Raw genomic sequence first — 23,042 nt, forward strand, 5'->3', positions numbered from 1 at the left:
CCTGGCGGAGGAGTGGACGCTGCGCCCGGGCCGGAGCGGCAGCGCCCGCGGGGCTGTGGCGGGGCTGGGTGGCGCTTGGAGCCCTCGGCCCTCGGTTCCATGTTCTCTCGCCACAGGGCAAGGGCGTGCAGCCCCTGAGGTTAACGAGGTCCCCCTCAGCACCGCCTGTTATGGAGGGGTCCCTGTCAGCAGCCCTGTTAATAAAGTTTTCTCTCGGCACCCCGGTTAACGGGGGATCCCCCACAGCACCCGCTGGTATTAACGCGGTTCCTCTCAGTACCCGTTAACGAGGGATCCCCCTCCGAGCCCTCAGCAGCCGCGGCGGGGCCGGCCTGAGGCGGGCGGGGCTCAGGTGGGACGGCTCCTCCCTCATAGCGGGCGGTTCTGGCTCACTCTGAAATGCGTTTCTTTTAGTGGTTCCAGCGCTGTCGGAGCTTCTCTGCCGCGTTGAGCAAGAGTACCAGGAGTTGGAATAGTCTGTCAGAGTTGCATAAAAACTAAGTGTCCTTAGTCGCCTTCTGCAGTAATGATAGAAATATGACCAAGTGCAGAGATGATTTAACAATTCTCTCCAAAGGGAACTTTTGCTCCCTGTATTTAATGACAAGTATGTGGCTATGTATTTTCACATTCTGTTCGTGGGAATGTTCAAACCAAAGTCGGGCATTTGTTTTCATTTATTTTATTTTTATAAAAACCTTGCCCTGCAAACAGTGGCTAGCATTCCTTCTCTGGGAGAATAGATGCTTGTAAAATTGGGAGTAACTATATAGCTTTATAGGCAAATTGAATATAATACCTTCTCTCTGTTAGTTTTTAAGCTAAGCTAATAGAGAAAGGATGTTTAATTCTGATATGAAACAGTGGTAAAAATTAATGTAAAAACAGTTTAAAACTTCCTTTGCAACAGCTGTGTTTTCCTGATAATGATGAGGTAAAGTCCTTTGCTAAGAGGGGCATACCAGAAGAGCTTTTTCTGAAGTTGAAATTGTAATACAGTGTCTCTGAGAGTGTAGTTGTTCCCCAGTAAAGAAATTGTTTGCAACTGGCAGGTGTTTATAAATGTTCAATGTTTGTAAATAAACTCTTGCAAACAACTGAAAGCAGTTGTGAAAGAAAAGTATCTGTAACAAGGTGTCTAAAACAAATGTTTATCATTATTGTAAGAGCCGGATAATCTGCAACTCAATAAATGGTGCAATGCAAAAGTGTTAAGAAGATAGTGGTGAATAGTGCAAAATGGGCATAAACACAGACAGTATGCTAAAATAATCCAGGGACACCACTTATATACTTCTTGCTTTCCAAATGACAGAAAAACCCCAAACCCAAGCAACAAAGAAGATGATTAGTGAGTTCTTCGGGTGCTTTTTTTTTGTGTTTGTTTGGGGCTTTAAAAAGTAAAATAAAGTGTGAGCTACTCTTGGTTTGTTTAGTAACAGTGATAAATATTTTTTCAGTGCTCTAAGATTATATAATTAAAATGCAAATTTTCTCTGTGAACTGTACTTTAAGTGAATGAAACTAAAGAAGTATCCTTTTTAAACTAAGAGTACTGGTGTGTGTGTGTGTGTGTATTCCTAACCATTTTATTTTTCCAAGAAGGGATGTCCAGGTACCTAACAACGGCAGAATAACCAACCAGTGTATAAAATGATACATGAAAATGTCAGTGTTTGTAACTGTCCTTAAAGCACTAACATATACATTGTTAATTAATTTATTTCCGCATTTAGCTTTTAGATAATGTGACGTTTGTAAGGGAGGGTTAAAAATCAATGGTAGCATTGCATTATCAACCTGATTATTGGCCTGTCCTTGGGTCAGGAACTGAGTAGAGAGGAGGAATGGGAAAAGAGCTCTCCCTGTGCAGCTGCAGTTTGTGGTAGAGTTGGGACAGCAGGTGTGGCATAAGATGTGGTAGAGCCTCATTCCTGGGAATGCCTTGGTTCTGGTGTCCTACTCAGCCCCACCTTTGCCTCCAGCCTGGGGCTGGGAAGTTCAGAGAATCAAGGGGCTCTGCACCTCTGCTTAATGAACGTAGGAGAGGCTGTTTGGAGAGTCAGCAGCAGAAACACAATCCAGCTGGGTGCCCTTGTGAAGGTGGGTGCTGTGAGCAGAGGTGTGTAAGAGCTAAGTTACCACAAGTGCTGTTTGGAAGCTGGGGAGCTGTGATTATTTGACAATAGGCCAAGGAAATATTTGTGCAATGCCATGAAGAGTAGCGTGGACCATACATTAAGATAAGTAATTGAAAAAGACCAGTGTTTTGTTACATTTACATTTTTTAGTGCCTTCTGAACTATCAATGAGATACCTTCTTATTTTAGGTGGTGTATTTTTTTTTATGCTCTGTTCCAGGTATAGATTGATATATTTTGATTCCTTGTGAACTGTGTTTGCATACCAATAGCTAAGTACCCCTGTCTGAGCAACATGTTACTGTGCTTTAGCAATACTTTCTATTTTTTCATGAAAAGTAAAAAGAACATGGGTCAGCTATTTTGATAGCATTTTCTATGCTGAGGGATGACCTTTTAGTTGCGGTGCAAGAGAACTGAAAAGTGGTGTGCATAGAGAAATGGTGATACAGCATGAAGAGTGCTTGTCCTCTCTAAAATTTATACGATGTGTGACTGTAGACTTTTTAAGAGAAAATAATTCTGAATTGGAAGCTGAGTAGTTCTGAATTGGCCCTGCCCTGAGGAGGATTTGAATTATACTGATCACATTCAATAGCAGAAATAGAAAAGACACTTTTTCTTTGTGACTGCTCTATAGTTATTTCACATAGTGATTATCATGTTGCACCAGCACACAATTAAAATGGAAACATTCAAAATTTAATTTGGACTCAAATTATTAATAAAAGAGCTGATTGTTAGGTAGTATTTGTTTTATGCACACAAAATTAATACTGTATGTCTTAGAGTGAGAAGGTCTTCTAAACACATTACAAATGTAGAATGTTTATTGCAACATAAACATAAAACCCAGAGGATATTTCACAGGATTCTATTTTTTAACTGCTTCTATAAGAAAAACTTAAATAACTTGGTGGAAGAGCTGATTCTTGGAACTAAATTGTGTTGATTTAATAGCAGAATTTTCAATAGAATTTACGTGTTCAAGTAGCTTCAGTTTTGAATAATTGATTGAAAACCTAAATTTTTTGTGCTCTCGTGCTCCAGATAGAGATATCTTTAACTCAAAGCCCACAATACATGAATATATCTTGTGCAGATTTCAACTGGAAGATACGTTTTGCAAAATCAGCAGCTCTGATCCTGGCATAAAATCAGGTCAAGTACATAAGCACATAATGCTGTGAACTATTTTTTCCCCTGGCTGGGACAGAGACTAGATGTTCTACTAGCAGAATTTGTCTGCAAATTGTTTGTTTATACAATTTCTTGAGATCTGAATAACAAACATGAAGAGGCTTTAGTTCACATTTATTACAGTTAAGAGTTTGAAAGCAAATATATGCTGGAGGAATGCCAAAGGATTGCCTTGTGCTTTTATAATTCTTTAGATAACAACATATCCTTATATACAAAAAGCCATAACTGTCTGTGTTACATATTCTTAACAACAAAGTCTTTGTCTCTCAGTAGAATGAATTGGTGGCCCTCAATTTAAAGTCGTATGAGAGTCTAGAAAGAAACTTCCCCACTCTACGCAGGGTGAATTGTGCTGCATTTAATGTTCGGGCGGAGAAAGAGCAGGTTCGGTACGTGGTGAAAATATCTGAGCTGAGTGAGGAAACACCCGCGGTTCGGGGATGGGGATACTTGGAATGTCCATGGGGTGGCAGCGCACGTGTGAAAGAACGCGACCTGCTTTGTTTAACGGCTCTGTAAATGTTCTGCCGCCTTCGGCAGAACATATCTGGATCCTCTTTTATAGAAAAATCCTTACTCCACTGCCACTTGACACTTCGTAATGCAGAAACAGCAAATTCTTTCCGGGGCCAGTGTCAGCTACACAGATTTAGGAATCTGTTAGAAGTTTCATGTTAGCAGAGTTTTGGGTAAAGTGGGAGAAATGCTTGTATGTTTACATATAATTATTTTATTGATGGGAATGATTGGGGGGTTCGTTGATTGGGGCTTCTTTTTCTTCCTTTTTTTCTCCACCTCTGCATACTTCCCCCAGTTCGTGGAATACCAGACTTCCTATTTTGTTAGTGGAACCATTGTTTTTTTCTTTGTGTTTTTTTTTCCCCCCCTATTTTTGTATAAATGAAAAAAAGGTGAACATAAATGAGTGTAATGATGACCTTTTCAACTGTAGCAGGTAGGAAAAATAATGATCATGACATGGGTTAACTGAAAATAAAAATCAAGTCCTCAAACGCATGCAATAAGTTAATGATGAAGCCTGAAATAGAACTGCCCTGCTTACTCTCCTACTTATATAATTTCTTGAGGATATACTTGCATCTGTCAGGAAGAGAAAGCAAAAGCAGGCTCACACTCTGTCAGTGTTTTGGTTTAAGGCAAATATCCTTTGCCTTGTTGTGCTTTCTGCTAATGCGTGAGAATTTGATTTGTCATGTACCTGATGAGTCTGGATTATGAATGTGTGCGCACACAGAGTGCCTACTTTTGCGTGTTTTCCTTCTTTTTTTTTTTTCTGAATTCTTGAAAAATATTTGGTTTTCTGTCTAAGGAAAACTAAAATTTAATACAACAAAATCTGAAGAATTTATGTTCACATTAGGGATTATCCTTTTTCACTACTGTTCCTGTATTTTGAAATCCTCTTTGTGAAGCACACCTACCGATTTCACACGGCTATTTCCACCTCCCAGATTTTATTTTGATACCAGCAATGATGTCATTATGCTGTTGTGGTATCTTTAGAAATGAAAAGGAATGATTAACCAGGGAAATGGATTCGTTAAGACAGGTGGTGTGATGTGAATGTTGCCTTTTTTGCCAGACTGTTAAGACCACAGACCAGGGCAGTACCTCAGCTGCAGGTGACCATGTGGTGAAACTGGTGTCACAGTCTTCTACTGTGATTTTGGTCCTATCTGCATGCAAAAATTTCCTTGTACTGATTTGTTTAGCATGGTGGTACTAGAAAATCAGGGAGAGATGCTCTAAAGACTGGGAAAAGATAAACATTTGGAGGGGAAAATGTCATCTCAGAATGTTGAAGAATGGTTTGAAGGCCAGACATTATCATATCTAAGTAAACCTGGTCTCCTTCAAAAGGTTTTACATTGAATGTGTTCTCTGGAGCCTGTTAGGGCATACGGTGTGTTTCAGTTATCTGTAAAAGCCGTCTTAATTGTTTGGCATAAGTTAGACTGTCTGTTTTTGGTGATAGCTTGGTTGTGAATACACTCAAAAGAGGGGAAAAAAGCTTTAGCTCACTGATGCTGTGGAGCTGCTTGTAGATAGCTGGAACATTCTTATCAGCCAGCTGGTCGGAGAGGTATGGGCTGTTTGACTGAGGAAACTCCTATGTGAAAAGTGGGAAAGGAAGCAGGGAGCACTTACATTCCAACAAGGTGCTACTGTTTGTCATTTATCTTTATTTTTGTGTCTGAGGTGACTACAACGCAAAATGTGTAATGAATCCTCTGGTCTCACTGATGGGATATACCCTGAAAATATGTGCAGCTGGGATATCCCAGTGCTGTTTCCTGCATGGATTGCATCTACACTGATGACTGAGTGAGTAGAAGTGTTTCTTCTTGATTCATATTTGCTTTTCTGTGTGTTTGGAGCTTTGTGTCTGCATTTGGAGCCTTTTAATGTGCACTTGAACATGCCATTGCCGTGCCAGGAGTGGATTCCCCCTGATGAAGCAAGGTTGAGATTGCACAGCAGCTGGAGCTCTCCTGCAGCTTGGGCACGGCATGATCAGCTCTGTTCCTGTGCTGTGCACACTGAGGACTGGCAGCTGGCAAAGATATCACGTGGATGAACACTTCTGGAATCAGCAGATTTCAGCAAATGAAACCTTGTTTTTTCCCCTCTTTGCAGCAGTAATGGCCAGCAGTTTCCTTGTCAGTAGAAACTGTATAAAACTGTATATGACAAGATTAACATAAATTTTAAGAATTTCACTTACTGCATTGGAAAGGGCAATGCAAATAAGGTGACAAATTGAACAAGGCCCTAGATGTTGCTAGAGGCATCTCTGATACTCGATACACCCTTTTAGCTGTTAAACTTTCTTTATCTGCTTCAAACTTAACAGCCAAGGTAAAAATAGCACCTAGGATACTTCACAGAAGTAGGTGGATGAAGCCAATTCCATAATCTATTTGGTGAATAAAATGGTGATGTGATACCTGGAACATTGTTCTGAAGAGCTTTTATGGTTCTGTTGGGTTATTAATATCAATTTTTTTGGCTTCTGAAGATTTGTTACTTTAATGAAATGTGTTTGTGCAATCAAAACACCTTTGAATGGCTGAAAAGAGAGTAAGTATTTAAAAAGCACGTGGTTGTTGAAGGTGGGATGTACTCACACTGGAAAAGCTCATGCAGGACTGTATCCCATATGAGGGACCCCAGGCTGGAGGAGGGAGAAGGCTCTTCTCCCTTGGTAGCGGCAGGAACAACCTGTGATGAACTGACCGTAAGCCCCATTCCCTGGCTCCCTGTGCTGCTGGTGGGAGGAGGTAGAGCTTGGGAAGGAGGGAGGAGTGGGAGAAAGGTAGTTTTAAGATTTATGTTGCTTCTCATTATCCTACTCTGATTTTGTAAGCAATAAATTCAATTAATATCCCCAATTTGAGTCTGTTTTGCCTCTGATGGTATTGGATGAGTGATCTCTCTCCTGGACCTTATCTCAAACCATGAACCTTTCATTATATTTTCTCTCCCCAGTTGTGAAGGGGAGTGATAAAGTGGCTTTGCTGGGTGCCTGGTGTCCAACCCATCATCCAGAGTTAATTAGAGAAGTGTTATGTAATATCTGGTTGGGGAACACATATCTGCTCCCAGGTTTAGCTTTTGTGTGAAAATCACATTTGCTTCTATTGTTATCACATGATAGAGGGCTCTAAAGATTCTGATTTTAAAATACAGTTGGCACTCTTTGTTATCCTATTTACTGCATTTTTTTCTCATTTAATGCCATCCATTGCATTATACCTCATAATCTAGAACATAATGTACATGGGTTCTGTGTTATCAGAGGCAGAACTAACTCCCAGTAAGAAATTGAATATAAACTTGAATATTTTTGTTCATTTTCATCAGACCGGATGACAAAACCATGGTTTCAGTTCTTTACAGTCATATTGTCATGACTTTAAATGTTCTTTCTTTTATGCCTGACTTAAATGGGTTTTTAATTCAGAAGGAACAAATTCAGAGGAATTCCCAGTAACTTCTTTATATTGAAAATTAATTGCAATTGAATTATCATGTGTTTCATGCTTAGGGAAGCAGAAAAGCCTACCTGTAAAGAATTCTGAAGTGCTAATTTTATTCATCAGTGTAGTGGTTTGGTCCAAAATACTCATTACTGTTTATCTGCTGTGAGATAAGAATTAGGAGAAATGCAAAACAGGCACCAAACTTGAAAGAATATAAAGAAGTTTATTAACAGACCTAAAAGAAGAAAAAAAAAATACCACCTTCAGAACTCTCCTCCTCCCCCCACCTTCCTCCCTTCTCCCACTGACGATGTGAAAAGACAACCCTTAAGATGTTCAGTCTGTTTACTACTTCCATAATAACCTTGTTCAGTCCATTTAGAAAGAGAAGTCTCTTCTTGCTCATGCTATGAAAACATTATCACAACGAGACAGCCGCCCACTTCCAAATATCGTTCAGTCCATTTAGGAAGAGGAGTCTCTCTGCCTGCGTGTGAGTCCTTTCCCCCGACTTGCAGCTTTTCCCGCAACTGCCTTCGAGGGTCCACTCTTGAAGTTTTTTGGGGTACAATTTTTAAGGTTGAGCCATTCAGAAACAAAAACAGAGGCCCTTCTCCTTCCCTGGGAGCAAAGGGTCTTCATCATCTTCATCTTTAGGACTATCTCTGGGAGCATCTCTACGGACTGAGGTTTTCTCCTTTCCCGTTCGGAGCAAAAGTCCTCATCTGGTCCATCTCTCCCTGTCCAAACTTCTCATGAAATTACAGCTGCGTCAGCATCTGCCTATCTCAGCGCAGGTGCTTTTGCTCACGAATTGAACACTCCACCCCCCATATCTTCATGAAATTACAACAGGATACTCTGATATATCATAGCTTCACAACAGAATTTCAGCTTTAAGCATCTCCTCTCTCTCTTCCCTCAGGTTTTCAGCTCTTCACAGCAATAAAAGGGTTAATCTCACCTCGGCCTTGCAGCTTTGCAGCTGGAATGTTGAATTTTTCTTATCGCAGTGGAGAGGGGGGAGAGCCGAGCCGCTCCGGCTGCCCACGGCAAGGCAGTGGGGGGGGTTCCATGGCTGGAACAGGTCCATGGCTTCAGGATGGCCGTGGCCCGGCCCGGCCTGGCCCAGGCAGGGCCTGGCCGGGCCCGCTGGCCCCCACACGGGGCCCGCAGCCACCTGTCCCAGCGCCGGAAACGAGAGAGAGAGATTGGAGGGGGAGTTTGCCTATTCTTAAATGTGGATCACAGAGGTGATCACAACTTTAAGTGGCTTAGAGAATTGTCCATATTCAAACTGGCCAGCTGATAGGTTCTATCAGTTCCCAGAGGAAACTGTAAGCACCCCTTAGCAAGGACGTCCCTTCCAGGACTACGCTTGCTAACCTATGACAATCAGTAACTGTGGTAAAAATTAAAGTTCTCCAGCAATCCACTCAGCGTGAAGCTGAGCTTTAATGGTAGAGAAAAAGAATGCAAGTCAGACTGAGTAATGACATGATAAAATTTCTTGTTGAGTTCTTCCATAAAGTAATATGTTGAATTCTAATTACTGCATCCCAAAAAAAAAAAAAAAAAAAAAAAAAAAAGACATAGCATTATTGAGGAAGGTTGTAAAAGTTGATTTCTTTAGAAGCAAAGTCAGTAATAGATAGGTAGTATCTGGAAAAAAAAAAGAGAGAGTTGAGATATATAAACGTGTAAATGGATTAAGCAGCGGAAAGTTTTTCCTTTTTTTTGGTAACAAAAACATGTGATGACAGTGAAAATTAGTGAGTGATAACAGGTATGTTTATGGTGTCTTGACAGAACAGCACTTCCATGTGGAAGGAGGTCATTCTTTCCACAACAAAAACCCACCAAACCCCACAAAATCAGCATAGTAAAACTGTTTTTCTTGAAAAAGGCTTTGGAATCAAGCATTTTAGATTTTGTGCCTTCATACTGGGCTTCTTAAATTCTAGGCTACTGTCAAAATTAAATTTCTTTTTGGAAGAAGTGGAGGTGAGTTTAAGGAATGACATCTTTTCCTTAGGCTTTGTATTCCTTCAATCTTCTTGCCCTTGGACAAAAAAAATTAATATGTGAGAATCAAAAGGAGTTGGATGCTTTTGACTAAGAAAAGTGTTTAAATTTGTGCTTTCAAACCAGTCAGGGATATAAGCAATCACCTTTGAGTCTCCAAGCAGTAGGAATTAAGCCGAGCTGTTTGACTAAGTAGCTTATTCTCCTGTTTATCTCAACTGGTATCTCTCGTGATTTTCTTTGAACTGTTTGACAGCAGGTATTGGAAAGAGCTGTAGCAAAGCATTTGATGCCTGGAACTCCTTTCAGAGACTTTCCAGCCATCATTGCTGCCTCCTGCTTACCCTACTGCTGTGGATCTGCAGATTTTCTATGGATATTAGAAGCAGTCACTGGGCTGCAAGATTTGCTTCTCTCCCTCTGTGTTACAGCTTCATGTCTCATAATTTACAGAAGTTTCTACACATTGTCCTGGCAGTGTTTGTCTGGACCCATTTCTAAGGCAAGATAATCCTGTCCTGCACTATCCCATTGTGTGACATGGTCTTGCAGAGAACCAGTGAACACCAGTTCATTGTGAGGATGAAGTCAGGCACCAGCATGAAAACACAAGGATTTTAACAAGCAGGTCTCATGGCTGGTTTCTTTATGAACGATATACCCCAATCCATCTTCCTGCAGCCTGGTTGCTTTGGCAGCATTTATCTCCTAAAGCTCTCTAAGTGATGTTGGATATCATTTGTGTAATGCTTCAGGTGGGTGTGACTCGTGGAGAAAGTGCTTCTGGGCATTTCCCACCTGCACCTTAAACCTGTAGGCCAGGGTTTGCTGCTGACCCAGCACAGCACCCACGCCTTTCCTGACATGTAGCAGGGGACAAGGGCTCAGTGTCTGGCTGTTCAGGTGGCTCCCAGAGGAAAGGACAAGGATGCCAGGCTTGAGGCAACTGCTTTTGTTTGTCATGCAGAAAACCTGCAGGTGTGTGGCAGCAAGGTAAGCAGGAGATGGTTGGTGATGAAGTTCTGTATTTTCTTGGCTCTTTTCTTTTCTTGAAGACCCATTCTGCACCCTTTAAAACTTTCATAATTTTAAGTCATTAAGGAGAAAGAAAGTATAAAGATTGTTTTTTCTGGGCTGATACTTTCACCCTGTAACCTAATCCTTTATGTTACAAGACTTTCTTCCTGGCTGTTAGCCGGGTACACGTATCACTGTAGCCTTAATCAAAGAAATGACAACTAAAATGGCGTGAGAGAAGCTTCCAAAGAATTGAACTCACAGTAGATTACAATGCTTTATTAGGCTAATAGATTTTAGAAAGTGCTTGTTTCCAGATTTCCCTCTTGAAGCTGTTCAAAACATGCTCCTGAGAGCAAGCTGGAAAACAAAATCAATAGAGAGTAGTTTTGGCTATCACTTGCTTTTCTGCTGCAATGTGACTGATCCCATCAGAGTTCACTTGTTTAATGCTGAGCGGCAGAATCCAGGTTCCGGAACCATGAGCTATATTTTGTCAGGTTGCTTTCTTTTGTCAATTACAGCTGTTTTGAAGACACAGAAACTTCATTAATAGCCCAAAGTTCCTTCTGTTTCTTTTTCCATGCATGGAAAACTGACACTGTTGCCTTCAGATTTCAGCTCTGTTTCATTGCTTGACAGCATCATGTGTTGATTTTGAGATTTTTTTTTTCCTCTCCAGGCCTATTTTCTAAATCTCTTTTTCAGATGACACCTGACTACACAAATAAACTTTTTTTAAAATAAAAAATTAATAGTAGCTTATGCAATCTATGCTTTTGCATGGAAATGGCATAATTGGACAGTAAGTTACCTAATTTGCATAGAAGTCACAGATTCCTTATAAATTACTGGAAGCATATGTCCTTTGGGAATAAAAATGTAGAGAAAATTTCTGGGTGTTTTCTTACCAGCAATATAAAATGTGGGCATCTCTTCTGATGGGTAAATTGCTTCTATGGTTCTGTATCTTCTTTGAACCTTTGCTTCAGCAGTTTCTGGTCCATTTACAAATGCTGCCGTGATAACATAACCAGTGTGTGAATATTTCCAGTGTTTGGGTACCCAGAAATCAATGTGTCTGCAAAGTGATTAAGCACAGAGGAGTAATTTATTACTAAACTTATACGAGAGAAAAACTGGAAGACAACTTGTTCCTTTTAGTCTTTGAAGCCATTATTTGAATCTCTTAATGTTAATATATCTGTTTTTTTCTAGTCATTCTTTCTTTTGGATGGACTTGAGGCAGCTCTTAACACTTTTACAGACAGAAGTGGGGACAGCGTATGAACTTGAAGATGTGAGTGCCTTTCAAGATCTGAGTTTTTGATCACAGCATTCTTCACTCCCTTTCCATTAACTTTCTAATTAGGTTTACATTGCAATTTTCATTATTGCTATCACTGAAATACCTATAGTCAGCTCAAGCTGTGTATAAAATAAAGAGAATATTTAATTACACTGCATATTTCATTTTAAGCATGAAACTGAATAAACTTGATACTTCTGGCAAAATCAGTTTCCTTAATAAGAATAATCAATTACATTTTCCTTTCTGCCACACGGTCAGACATGCAGAGTGATTCTTTCCACCTGGCTTCCTCATGTCATTTGAAAAGCCAGAATTAAAAGGGACAGAACAGGGATTGCAGCCCTCTCCATTCCATTACATAAATTTTCCCTCTGTGCAGCTGGTACACTGAAAAAAAAACTGCTTCAGAATAGACTCAGTAGATCTTAACTGTGAGAACTGTTCTCTCTTAACTGTGAGAACAAAAGGACTTTAATTCTATAGTGTGATTTTTGTCCTAGAGAATTAGTATTAATGGTACTGTGGGGATTCATAATCACCTCTGTACATCAATGTAAAATACACCTTTGCCTTTCTGTAAGTTTGGTTGTTGTTTTTCCCCTCCCTCTTGCTGCCCTCCCTGAAACTGCCATCTCCTTTGCAATATTCAATCTGAAGTAAGAGAGACCCTGAAAATTATGCACTTGCCCTCATCTCAGCAATTAATTCCTTCAGTATTTTATGGCATCTATACAGCCACTGGTAAGTTCAAAATAGTTGGGATAAGCAGAAATTAGAGGAAGTATATAAATAAGCAATTAAATATAGAAACAAGGGGGAAAGTGTTTTCTCGGCAAGTGGGTTTTTATGTGTGTGCTGCAGCTACTTGTCTCCTCACTGGTGAGAAAACTCAGGTCATCTTCAGAAGTCTGAAGACCTCCCTAGGAGGGAAATGTAACACTGTGTTGTGGCTTCTACCAACTAGAACAAAGCAAAAGTATCTCTCTCTAGGCTCAAGAGGTTACTACATGTGTTCTATAGAAAGAGTTTTCACAACCTGTATTCTGAAGCCAGTTCAATTTTACTAATTCTTAATTCTTCATGCATGGTCTTTACAGAGCCTCTTAAGCTTGATTGGTCCTTTATCAGAATTTATTTTATTTGAAATCATCAGGGTCTTGGAGGTCCTAGGCCTGCTGTGACTCAGCAAAATTCCTACAGATTGTTGCTAATTTTTTTTGCAGGAGCTTTCCTATTCTTTGCATATTGATACACTGTGCTCATCTCTCATATAACTAGTGCAGCATTTTGTTGTAAAATGTTGTTGTAAATCACTTTTATGTTTTAAAATGTCTTTGCAAGGTGGTGGAATGACTTAGCAGAAAGTATTGCAGTTGCTGACAGCAGATTCTTTCCCTTAAGAGATAATGCTTGCAAAAAAAAAAAAAATACTGTAAGCAGAAAAAAAGTCTGGAAGTCTCATTGTCCACTTTGGTTCCATGACCTTGGATGTAATTAGAAGACTTCCTAGCTTTGTTGCTCAAGCAGTGTGTAGATAGTCCTATACACAAAATTGGTTTTATGAAAGAGGAAAAATTATCCAGTCTAGGTGCTTGAAATGAAAGGTAATTAAACTGATTTTCTTTTCCTAAGAAATTTTTATTAAAAATTGACCTCTCTGAGATCTGAACAAATACAGACTCTTACTTTTTTATGTTAGTTCCATCTAGTAAGGAAAAAAGAAAATCAGGTTTTTGGTTGGTTTTTTTTCCCCTGAAAACCTTTATCTAATTAAAAAGGTATGAGTATTGCCCTTATTCTACAAGGTTATTTGATTAATTATATTATCTATTTCACTAGTGAGTATAGTCCTTAGACATATTTCAATGAAAATAGGACTTTTTAATCTGACTGTATTCATTGTATCATGGGAAATCCTATTCCAATTATCTCTTTCTCTTTTGTCAATGATCCTGTTTTAAATATCTGATGTCTGTGATAGCAGTTATGTGAATTCTGATTTTTGTAACACATATCCTGTTTTACATATCTTTATTTTATTATTGTTAACCAAATCAGACCCAAGTGCCATCAGCCATGATATGTTTTGTAGCATTCTGACTTAGTTCGTGTCCTTCTTGCCATGTTTGTCTTTTCTATTGATTGCACAGAAGTGAAGAACACAGTGTGACAGTGCTGTTTATTTATTTATTTATTTATTTTTTCTTTAGTCTACTCATTATTTGTTTCTGGACCTCTGGAGGAATTATGGGAACTCTCATGTGTTGCTAGCCAGTTGTGAGGGAGGAATGTCCGAGGGTTGATGAATTCACTGATGTATTGAGATTGATGCTGTAGGAAGAGGAGCCCCCCAGACCAGCACAGACTGTTCAGGTGGCTGTGAGCAGCATGAGGCTGCACTGGCACTTGGACTGCTCCAGGACCACAGTGCGGCTACTCTTAATCACCTTGAAACTTCACATAAAAAAGGCTCTGCAACTTCCCAGACTCCTAACCATGGCAGACCTGAGGTTACTTTTGGAGGAATGGCTGCTGGTGTTTTCTGACAAATCTAGTTCCTTCCTGGCAATTTTTTTTAAGAAAGGGAAGAGTACACATACTTAAAGCTGAGTGCCAATCATCTTAGGGCAGCAGCAGCAGATGACATTCTCTCTCCTCTTCTCACCATTTTATCCTCAAACTGGTAATAGACTTTGACAAGCACTGCTGTGGTTAAGTAAAGAGACAGATTGCCTTGTTAGAGGTACTTCACAGAGTAGGAAAAAAATACTTTGAGGACTGCTTAGATTAATAATTCATAGTTAGCTGATGTAGCAGGACAAACAAAGTACACTCAAAGTTCCAGTTACCTGGAGATCATGAATGTCACTGCATCCTTAACATAATGGACAAGATGCTGCTTCAGGAGTTCCAGGGACAATGTATTCATTGCTCTCCACTTTGTCTAATGTAACAATTAATGTGATTAAGCTAGCGCCAAATCTGTTTTAAATACTATTGCACTGGGTCATTAACTTTAACACTGTCATCATGTTCTCCCTAGTGCCTTTGCCTTATTTAGGGAAGGTACTAATGCTTAGCATTCACTTGAATCAAGAACATATTCATGCTTCTCTAGTTCTCAAGATATTACTCATTGTTCGTGTATTGGGAATTACATTGGACTAATAGGGCAAAAAATTCAACCCTATATCCCTTAGCCACTTGAAACTCCCACTGGCATAATAACTAGTATCTTTATACCCATACCTTGCAAAACTATTGGTGTTTAGCCAGTTGTATGTGTTGTTTTTATCTTGATGGATGCTCTGTTAGGAAACCTGCCTAGAATAAAAGAAAACTGGAGCTGTTCATAGGTCCTATAAAGGACATGATGCAGTCTAGTTCAGAAGAATTACTAGGTAATTCTCAAGCAGTTCCTTTTATTCAAAAGATCTATCAAGCCATGCTGGATTTTCTAGTGAGCACTATTGGGATTGGCTGGACCCTGCTGCAAGGGGTGCCTGAAGATGTGGGTAGTAGGTCTAGACACCAGTGAAATGGTTTTTAGAAATAACTTAGATAGTGGCACAAACTACATATGAAATTTGTTGAGTTTGGAAAATTGACTTGTGTTTAAAAGAGTCCCAATGATCAGAATGAAGAAATTCATCCTGCAGAGACTTGGGAGAAGGTTCTGGTGTCAGTTACACAGCCATGAACCCACAGAAACACTCAGGTAGCAGTTGGTGCAGGTGGCTTCTAGTTTTTGTCTGAAATCCCTCATATACTTGAAACAATGAAGTGATTTTATGTCACATATAACAGTATTTCTGTGCTAGAAACTTATTGTAACAAAAGGAGAAAAAAGAATGCATTGACTTTTTTTATTACAGGTATCAGTCTGTCACTGCTCTCATTGTTCATATGTGGGAACAAGGGTAAGAAAAACGTCTAAAATAAATTCTTACTTTATAATTTGCATGGATTTGATTTTAGGAGAATGAGTCCTTGGCCTTGAGCTTAAAGTGAAGAGGAAATGCACTCATGTGGGACTATGTCTGAAAAAATTCCTAGGGAAGCATTAAGTAAGCACATTTATCTGCTAGTGGTTTGCAGACATGTTCTTCAAATGTTTGTGTTGCTTTAGTTGGGAGAGTTTTAAAAGTAGTCAGATATTAAATTGAAAACATGTTGGGTTCACCCACCATGATATGTGAAAGTCTGTTAGGAACCAGTGTGGAAATTGATCTGTGAACTCAGTTCCAGTAAGATTAGAATGCATTCACAACATAGGGTGCACTGTTCCACGTGTAGAAAAGCATGTAGCTGTCCAAGGGCTTGTATATCTAGGAACAGCCACTGAATCAAGGTAACCTTATTCAGTAAAGTTAAGACCTCCATAAGCGAGATTTGTACCATGTTAAATACAAGAGGGGCTCCCATCGAAGTATAAATGTGAAAATATTTTTTTTTACATTTGTGACTACTTTTTAAAGATGTGTAACCTTCTCTGAAGCTCATAAAGCACTCAGAGATGTCTTTCTGGAGCAGGCAAAGCTGTATTTTTATGTACCAATCCATATGAACATCTACATGTCCGTAATTATGCTTGCTTTTAACCTCTTCCTTGATGATTTTTTTCTTCTGAGTTCTTGTAGTTTTCAAAACAATTCTATGCTTTGCAGTTTGACCTGAAAGGTCAGAATTAAATGTATACAACCCTGTTCCTATAGAGCTGGTGCAGAATGTAGTGGATTTCATCTCCTTTGTATACAGCAGGAGCCATGTTGTGTTAATTAACTCTTTTCATAGCTGCATCATTTCCTAAAAAAAATTTTGGAGAACTGATTGTGGCTGTGGATAGAAGCTAACTTCTTCACTTTCAGCCCTGGTTCATACCATAAACTGAATTACCTCTAATAGCTGTTCTGCTGCAAAATTGTTTTTTTTTTTGTCTCGGCAGCCTTTGAAAGCATATGTCTGCAGCACTTTGTGTCTTGAAATAAACTGAGGGAACTTTCACACTACTGTAGAATCATCTGACTTGATAAGTACCAAGGAAGATGGAGTTTTTCTTGTGCACTAGCCAGATGGATTCCACAGATTCCATATTGCACACTCTGATCCATAGTCTTTGCAATAGTTAGTTTCTAATGTACATTTGAGCTTCAGTGTTTAATTTGTGATGACCTTCACTTCATTAGTTAATGGTTTTAAAGTGTGTAATCCACTAGCTGTTGTTTTTTTTTCATTCAGTAGCCATGTACTTCTAGAAATTGCTTCCCAATAGATTCTCTTAGTGTTTTATGTTTTTAGAGGGAGGGTGGATGGGAGGACAATTTCTTCCTTCTTGGATATTTTCAAACTTCTTTAAAAAATTGGGATTGAGAGTATATAATGCCTAAGAAAATTTCCTTTTAATGACCTAGTCCACTTCCTTGTGAGAAAATTGGACCTTCTCTGTGCAAAATCCTACAGATAATATATTTTTGGGTAGAGTAGGTATACCTGCACTTCTATCCTTTGCATCTTCTTCAAATTCTGATTGTTTTGTCTATTTTTGAAATGATAAAACACAGTGAATGTTTTTGGACATTCCATTTTCCAGGTACTTGGGAAAATATGTGCCTATTTATCAGACACTCTAGGTGTGTATTGCTCCTGCACGGTTCCCACAGGATTTGCTTTTTCTGTGGGAACTAACTCAACCTCAAACTCTTATTATGGCATGTGCCTGTCAGGAGTAACTTAGGGGGCAGGTGGGAGGTGAGAAGATACTTCTGTAAATAAAGGACCCTGTGAAATCCTCACCTGAGAGAAAAGAAAGTCTCATGTAAAGGTAGCATGGGATTTGTTTATGGATGAAAAGATGGGAATTGTTTCATAATGTACCCAAGATAAAGTGGTAGCAGCCTGTTTTGTCTGCATCCCAAAGGACTTGTGGCACATTAAATCAGTTCAGGGAAGTAAGAGGGAACCCAAGAGCTTTAGGTGTTATTTCATGTAGGCTCATGTAAAAAAAATTCCAAATTTTGTGCGTGTATTTTTTCCATATATGATGAGCTCATTAGCTCCTCAGAGAACACAGAGCTATCTGAGGATAAGAAATGTTAGGCCCCAGACTAGTGAAAAATAATTCCCAGGATGAATTTTTCAAACCTTTCAGATGAAAGTCATGCAAAATTAAAAATAAAAAAGTGCATTTCAAGGTTTAGAGATTATTGCAATGAGATGAGTATACAAAAACATGCATAAATTATGCCTGCTAGATGAAGCCTTTTAAGTTATTATTCTTACTAGTGTTGCATTCAGTATTTGTAATATAGAATTTAAGGAATTCTGCCTGATACCTGTATTTAAGGTGGCATCATTTATAAGCAGAATAAAATGCTCAGTGTTTCATATTAACAACAAGTAAAAGATCTGCCATAAAAGGGGATGAAAGAGATATAATGTCTAAATTCTAGTCATTGGCCCTTCATTGGGAAGACCATCTCTCCTTAGGGAATTTGCTTAGTTCATAGCAATTGCCATCACTTTGAACTGCATTTTGACTTTGGTACAAAATATACTGGGCTCTTTGGAGCTTAGTGACCATGTCATGTAAAACCTGCACTCAGTAAATGGCATACAAGAACAGTATAAATATCAGTGTATATGTACAGATAGCTAACACATAATTACCAGTAAGCTGTCATCATGAATAGAAAATTATGGTGATTACGAGAACAGAAAATAACTACCTTTCTGCCTCTCTTTTTAATACTGGTACATATTCTCATGTGAAAACCACAAGTTCTTTTCCGGGTCACTTTTGCCTGTGCTGTTCCTTTTTGTGAAAATCTTGAGATAAAGCATTCTGTAAAATGGAGATTTTTCAAGCCCTCATGGACAATCCATATTTGACATTTTCCAGCAAGTTAATCTCCTTTGCAAAGCAAATTCATTATTGATCAGATAGTTTTAGGCATAACACACTGTAAAGCCAGTGCAGAATCTACAATAGATTTCCAGCAAATTAGCAAGAGTGGGGTAGCATGAAACAAATCAAGTACACCTTGTGATAGTTTGTTGCTTTTCCAAAGAAGAAATAGATTTTTTCATGCAGTAATGGAAAATTCTCCCATAGCATGGCTTGTTTAGCATGTGTTTCCAGAGGGTATCCTTGCAGATAATGGACTTTTGTTTGCCCCTCCTTGGGACTTCAGAATTTTGCAGAGCAACAAAATTTGATTGCCATGTTCTCAGTGCATCCTTGAAAAGTCCATGATAGAAGCAATATTAAAACTGTCAAAAGACCTAAGTAAACAAAACCCACAAGTGTTAAAAGGCAAAGTATGTGTTTGTGTAAGTGATACTGAACTTCAAGATTACATCTGCAGAAGATCCTGCTGCTTGTGGGCTATAATGCAGAATAACAATTACAGAAAAATTGCAGAGTGGTCAGTAAGGCAAAATCATCAGCCCTCAGGGTTATTTGAACAGGGCTGTTGTATTGATGCTGTTTCATGGGGGCATTTAGATGTAATGTGAGGCACTTATGGATGTTGGATATACATTACAAACATGAATATCCTTTTTCTTATCTTCTCTGAAATGACCTTTCACACTAACCTATGCTCATGTCTTTCTGCTAAAAGGATTTGCAGCTTGCACAGCTCTGTATTTCAGACTGTGGTTAATGCATATGCATTTGCTGCTTGTGCAGGTGCAGTTCCTAATCTCAAGGACAGTGATCCAGTTATGTGCTAAATGTGCAGGTCGGCTGTGGCCTCACTTATCCAACTGAGGCCTGGCAGATTCTGTACAACAGGTTTTCATTGCAGGGATCATCTCCACATTACTGATAGAAAATTTGTGTGTGGCACATGCTGTAATAGTTCCATTATAACATGCACTGCAGAAGGAACTCCAATCAGTTTCAGGTTTTTGGCACAGAAGAGCTGCAGAGCTGTATGTGGTTCTCACCATGGAATTAGTCTGTGGAGCCCTTCTACTGTATTGTAGAGTCTATCTGAATTCAAAAGGTGGCCATGCAATTTTGTGAAAGTAAAATTCTTGAAGGATGGGGAAGCACAAATATATCAGCTCTGGGTCAAGAAGTCTGAGCTGCAAGCTGGTGAAGGTTGTGAGAATATACTTTAGTGCTATCATTCCAAGTTGTTTTTCTTTTTTTTTTTTCCTTTACATTCACTCTTGGGTGTCTGTTGGAGCTGGAGTACTGAATTGGCTGGCTGGCTTAATGCAGAAATACTTATAAGTTCTTAAAATCTTTAAGGATTTTTTCACTAGAAAAATGACAATTATTTAGCAACAATGTCTTTTTGTAAGTCTTAAGGGTGCTTCTGCCCTTCTCAGTTTGGGGGAGTTGGTGATAGCCTCCAAACTGAGGTTAAATATGTTTGTATCTTCTTGAACCTAAATCTCTTTGTTGCTGTTTCCCTGATGGCTGTGCCTTCCAGGCTTCTACCAGCAAGCTTAGGCTACCTGATTTAAACTGATGTTCCCCTGTTTTTAAGGTGGTCAGTGGTGTCTGAGTTACTACCCTGGTGTGGAGTGGGAAGTAATGTGAATAATTCACTTTATTATGTAGAAAAGCCAAGTAGTTGTAATACAGATGGAATTCAGTATCATTCCATCTCCTTCCCTATAGGTGCTTGGACTTGTCTCAGCATATTGCCTGGTTTCATCAGAGTAACAAATCCAAAAAACTGTCAAGTCTCCATTATCACCATGTCTTTGGCACATGAGGTAGATTTTAAGTAGATGATTCATGAGAATACGTTGTTGGAAAGGGCTGTGCTGAAATGTGTGTGACAGATGTCAAAGAAATATTGCTGATATATTTTAAGTGCTGCTCCCAATTGAGGCATTCCTGAAAGTGTAAATATCCTATAGCAACAAGGAAAAAATCCTTTTGTACTCATCAGGAAGTGCTTTGTATATGGTTTTCTGGAGCCAGGCTGAACATTTATGATGCTGACAATAGACAAATATAGAATAACAATATTAAAGTCCTCCTTCAGGCCAGAATTCTGGGACACACAGCTGTGCTCCCATGCTACTTTCCAGCTTTTGTGTAAAGGTGATTTCCTTTTCACTGCCTTTTGTCATTTCTCAGTGCTATAAATGGAACACTGATTTTTCAGCTTGCAAAAAAGTTTGTGTAAAATGCACAAAAATTCACAAGTGCCTTGTAAATGCCAGTTATAATAGCAAATATCTGAGTATGTCAACCAAATTTCCTTGTGTATATGTGTGTGAGTAGGACCAGCTTGGGAAAGTTATTCAGATGGAAAAGTTGCCACACATGCAAGACTGTTTAAACCATATAAATAACTAGTTACTTGTCATGCGCGTTGAAGTATCACTGATGGAGAGTCTTAAAAATTAAGACAAAATTAAAAAATAAAGGCCCAACTCTCCAAATAGTTTAGAAACTCCAGACAGGATAAGAGGATAACTTGGGGTAAAATCAGTCCACCTAGAAGAGAGTGAAGGGGAGTGCATGCCAAACTTAGGGCAAGGACCTTCTTGCACTTGTGGCTGCTCTCTAAGGACCATGAGAGGAAAAAGCTGAAATTAATCGGTTTTACCAGAAAGATGAGAATGGCTGTGAGACCACAACTGTTGGCAAGGGTGTTCCCAGGAAATCTAACAGTACCTAAGGAAAGAGGCACTAAAAGGGAAAGAGCCACCAAAACTCTTCCAAGATTTTGTGACTCCATGAACTGAGCCTGTTCGGCTTCTGTTTTTATTGGAAGATATCCTCGCAAGGTAACAGATCTGAAATTTCCTTATAATTAACAATATTTACCAATCATTATGGCTGTAAATGACACTGAAATTAAACTTTGTTTTGGTTTTCTGAGTCCAATAAAATTGCTGTTTATTTTGTTTTTTGCACTGCAAAGTATCAAGGGAGTTTAGTGGACTGAAATAGAAAACAGTACTTACAACTGCAGTGATACCAAGGAGCAAATATGAGTAAAGATATGTTAAAGTGAAAATAAACATAATAACCAGATACTAAAAAAAAAATTAATAGATATACAGTTAAATCACAATTTAAATTTTAAAAAGTATTTTTCCTGATCATAATTTATGTTAACTTAATATCTTTATTCTGTGCTACAGAATCAAGTTTGTTTCAGGACAACAAGCAAATGAAAAGTCTCTGTACATAAGGTGTGTTAGTCCCCTTCCTAAAGCACAGGGAAATCAGAAAGGTGGCTTTGTCATCTGAAATTTTCCTCTTCTGCACAAAATTATAAATGATATAAAGAAATGTATGCCTTAAGGAATATATGCATAAGGAACTTAAGCATATAACAACATCAGAATCAATGATTTCTGCCTAGAGAAGTGACCTTTCCTACAGCAGCCAGTGTTCTGTTTTATAAATATTTGATGAAACGCTTTAGATAGGGCTTGTTGTTAACAAAGGAGATAAGTGGGTGTAAGTGTGCTGTGCTCGCCTCGGGCTTGCTGGGCAATGCTGTCCTTACCAGCTGCTGGACCTTCTAGGAGGCTGTGTGAGGCTGTGAATTTGGCTTACACACCTTGCTGTTGCAGTAAAATAACAATTAAAATATGTATGTGTGCCTATGTGTGTGTCTATTTCTATTCAAAAGAATAATTCCTGCTTTGTGTCTGATTCCATAATGACTGAGTTAAAAATCCATTTCTGTGTTTTCATCCAGGATAGGCCATGCTCCAAGACATGGCCACAGAAATCTTGGTTTCTGTCTGCAAGTTCAAATGAATTCCATGATGTGATACTGTCAGCTAGTTTTGTGCTTTCATGTGTTTGCTCAAAAAGAAGAGCACTTTTGATGTTGTTCTACTTATGTCTCATCAAAGGTTTTGTAGCAGCTGCATTTCATGGTTCTCTGCAAAACCACCTGGAAAACATCCATCGTCTGAAAGTGATATTCTTAAGAGTGCCTTGCAGACTCAGAATTGCAGGTTGCTGAATGCTGCTAAATTGAAAACGACCCTATTTAAAAGGAAATGGATGCCGTCAATCCTTTAAGAATATCAAAAGCTACAGTACAAACAGCTCACAAAATGTAATGGGTGTCTAGAGATCCAGCTGTAAAGCTGCAGCGTAGTGGAATCTGTTGAATTTTAGTCATATAGAGTAAGGTTTTGCATATCTCTCTTAAAATGATTTTATATTGAATGGCTATTTTAAAGATTTACTGAATATGTGATTACCTGTGCTTATTGAAAGAGACAAGACCTGTATTTAAAGGAATTGTAGTTAAATACTCCTGTTACCTTCATGTCTTCCCCTATCAAGTTGTCAAAGAGAAAAGCATGTGCATTAAGCTTTATGTCTTCTTATCCAAAAGC

The 23,042-nt window shown here is 38.9% G+C and overlaps 1 long non-coding RNA gene across 1 annotated transcript; it reads left to right on the forward strand.

The window, feature by feature from the left end:
• Positions 1–85: 85 nt before the first annotated feature.
• On the forward strand, positions 86–22,292 carry LOC121660929. Its single transcript, XR_006014806.1, has 4 exons — positions 86–5,690; positions 11,609–11,690; positions 15,578–15,622; positions 20,338–22,292. It is a non-coding gene; the product is annotated as an uncharacterized LOC121660929 (long non-coding RNA).
• The last annotated feature ends 750 nt before the right edge of the window (positions 22,293–23,042 follow it).

Source organism: Corvus kubaryi, unplaced genomic scaffold (genome assembly GCF_017639235.1).
Source record: "Corvus kubaryi isolate FWS band 111438036 unplaced genomic scaffold, C.kubaryi_AGA036_p1.0 124, whole genome shotgun sequence".
Classification (NCBI taxonomy): domain Eukaryota; kingdom Metazoa; phylum Chordata; class Aves; order Passeriformes; family Corvidae; genus Corvus; species Corvus kubaryi.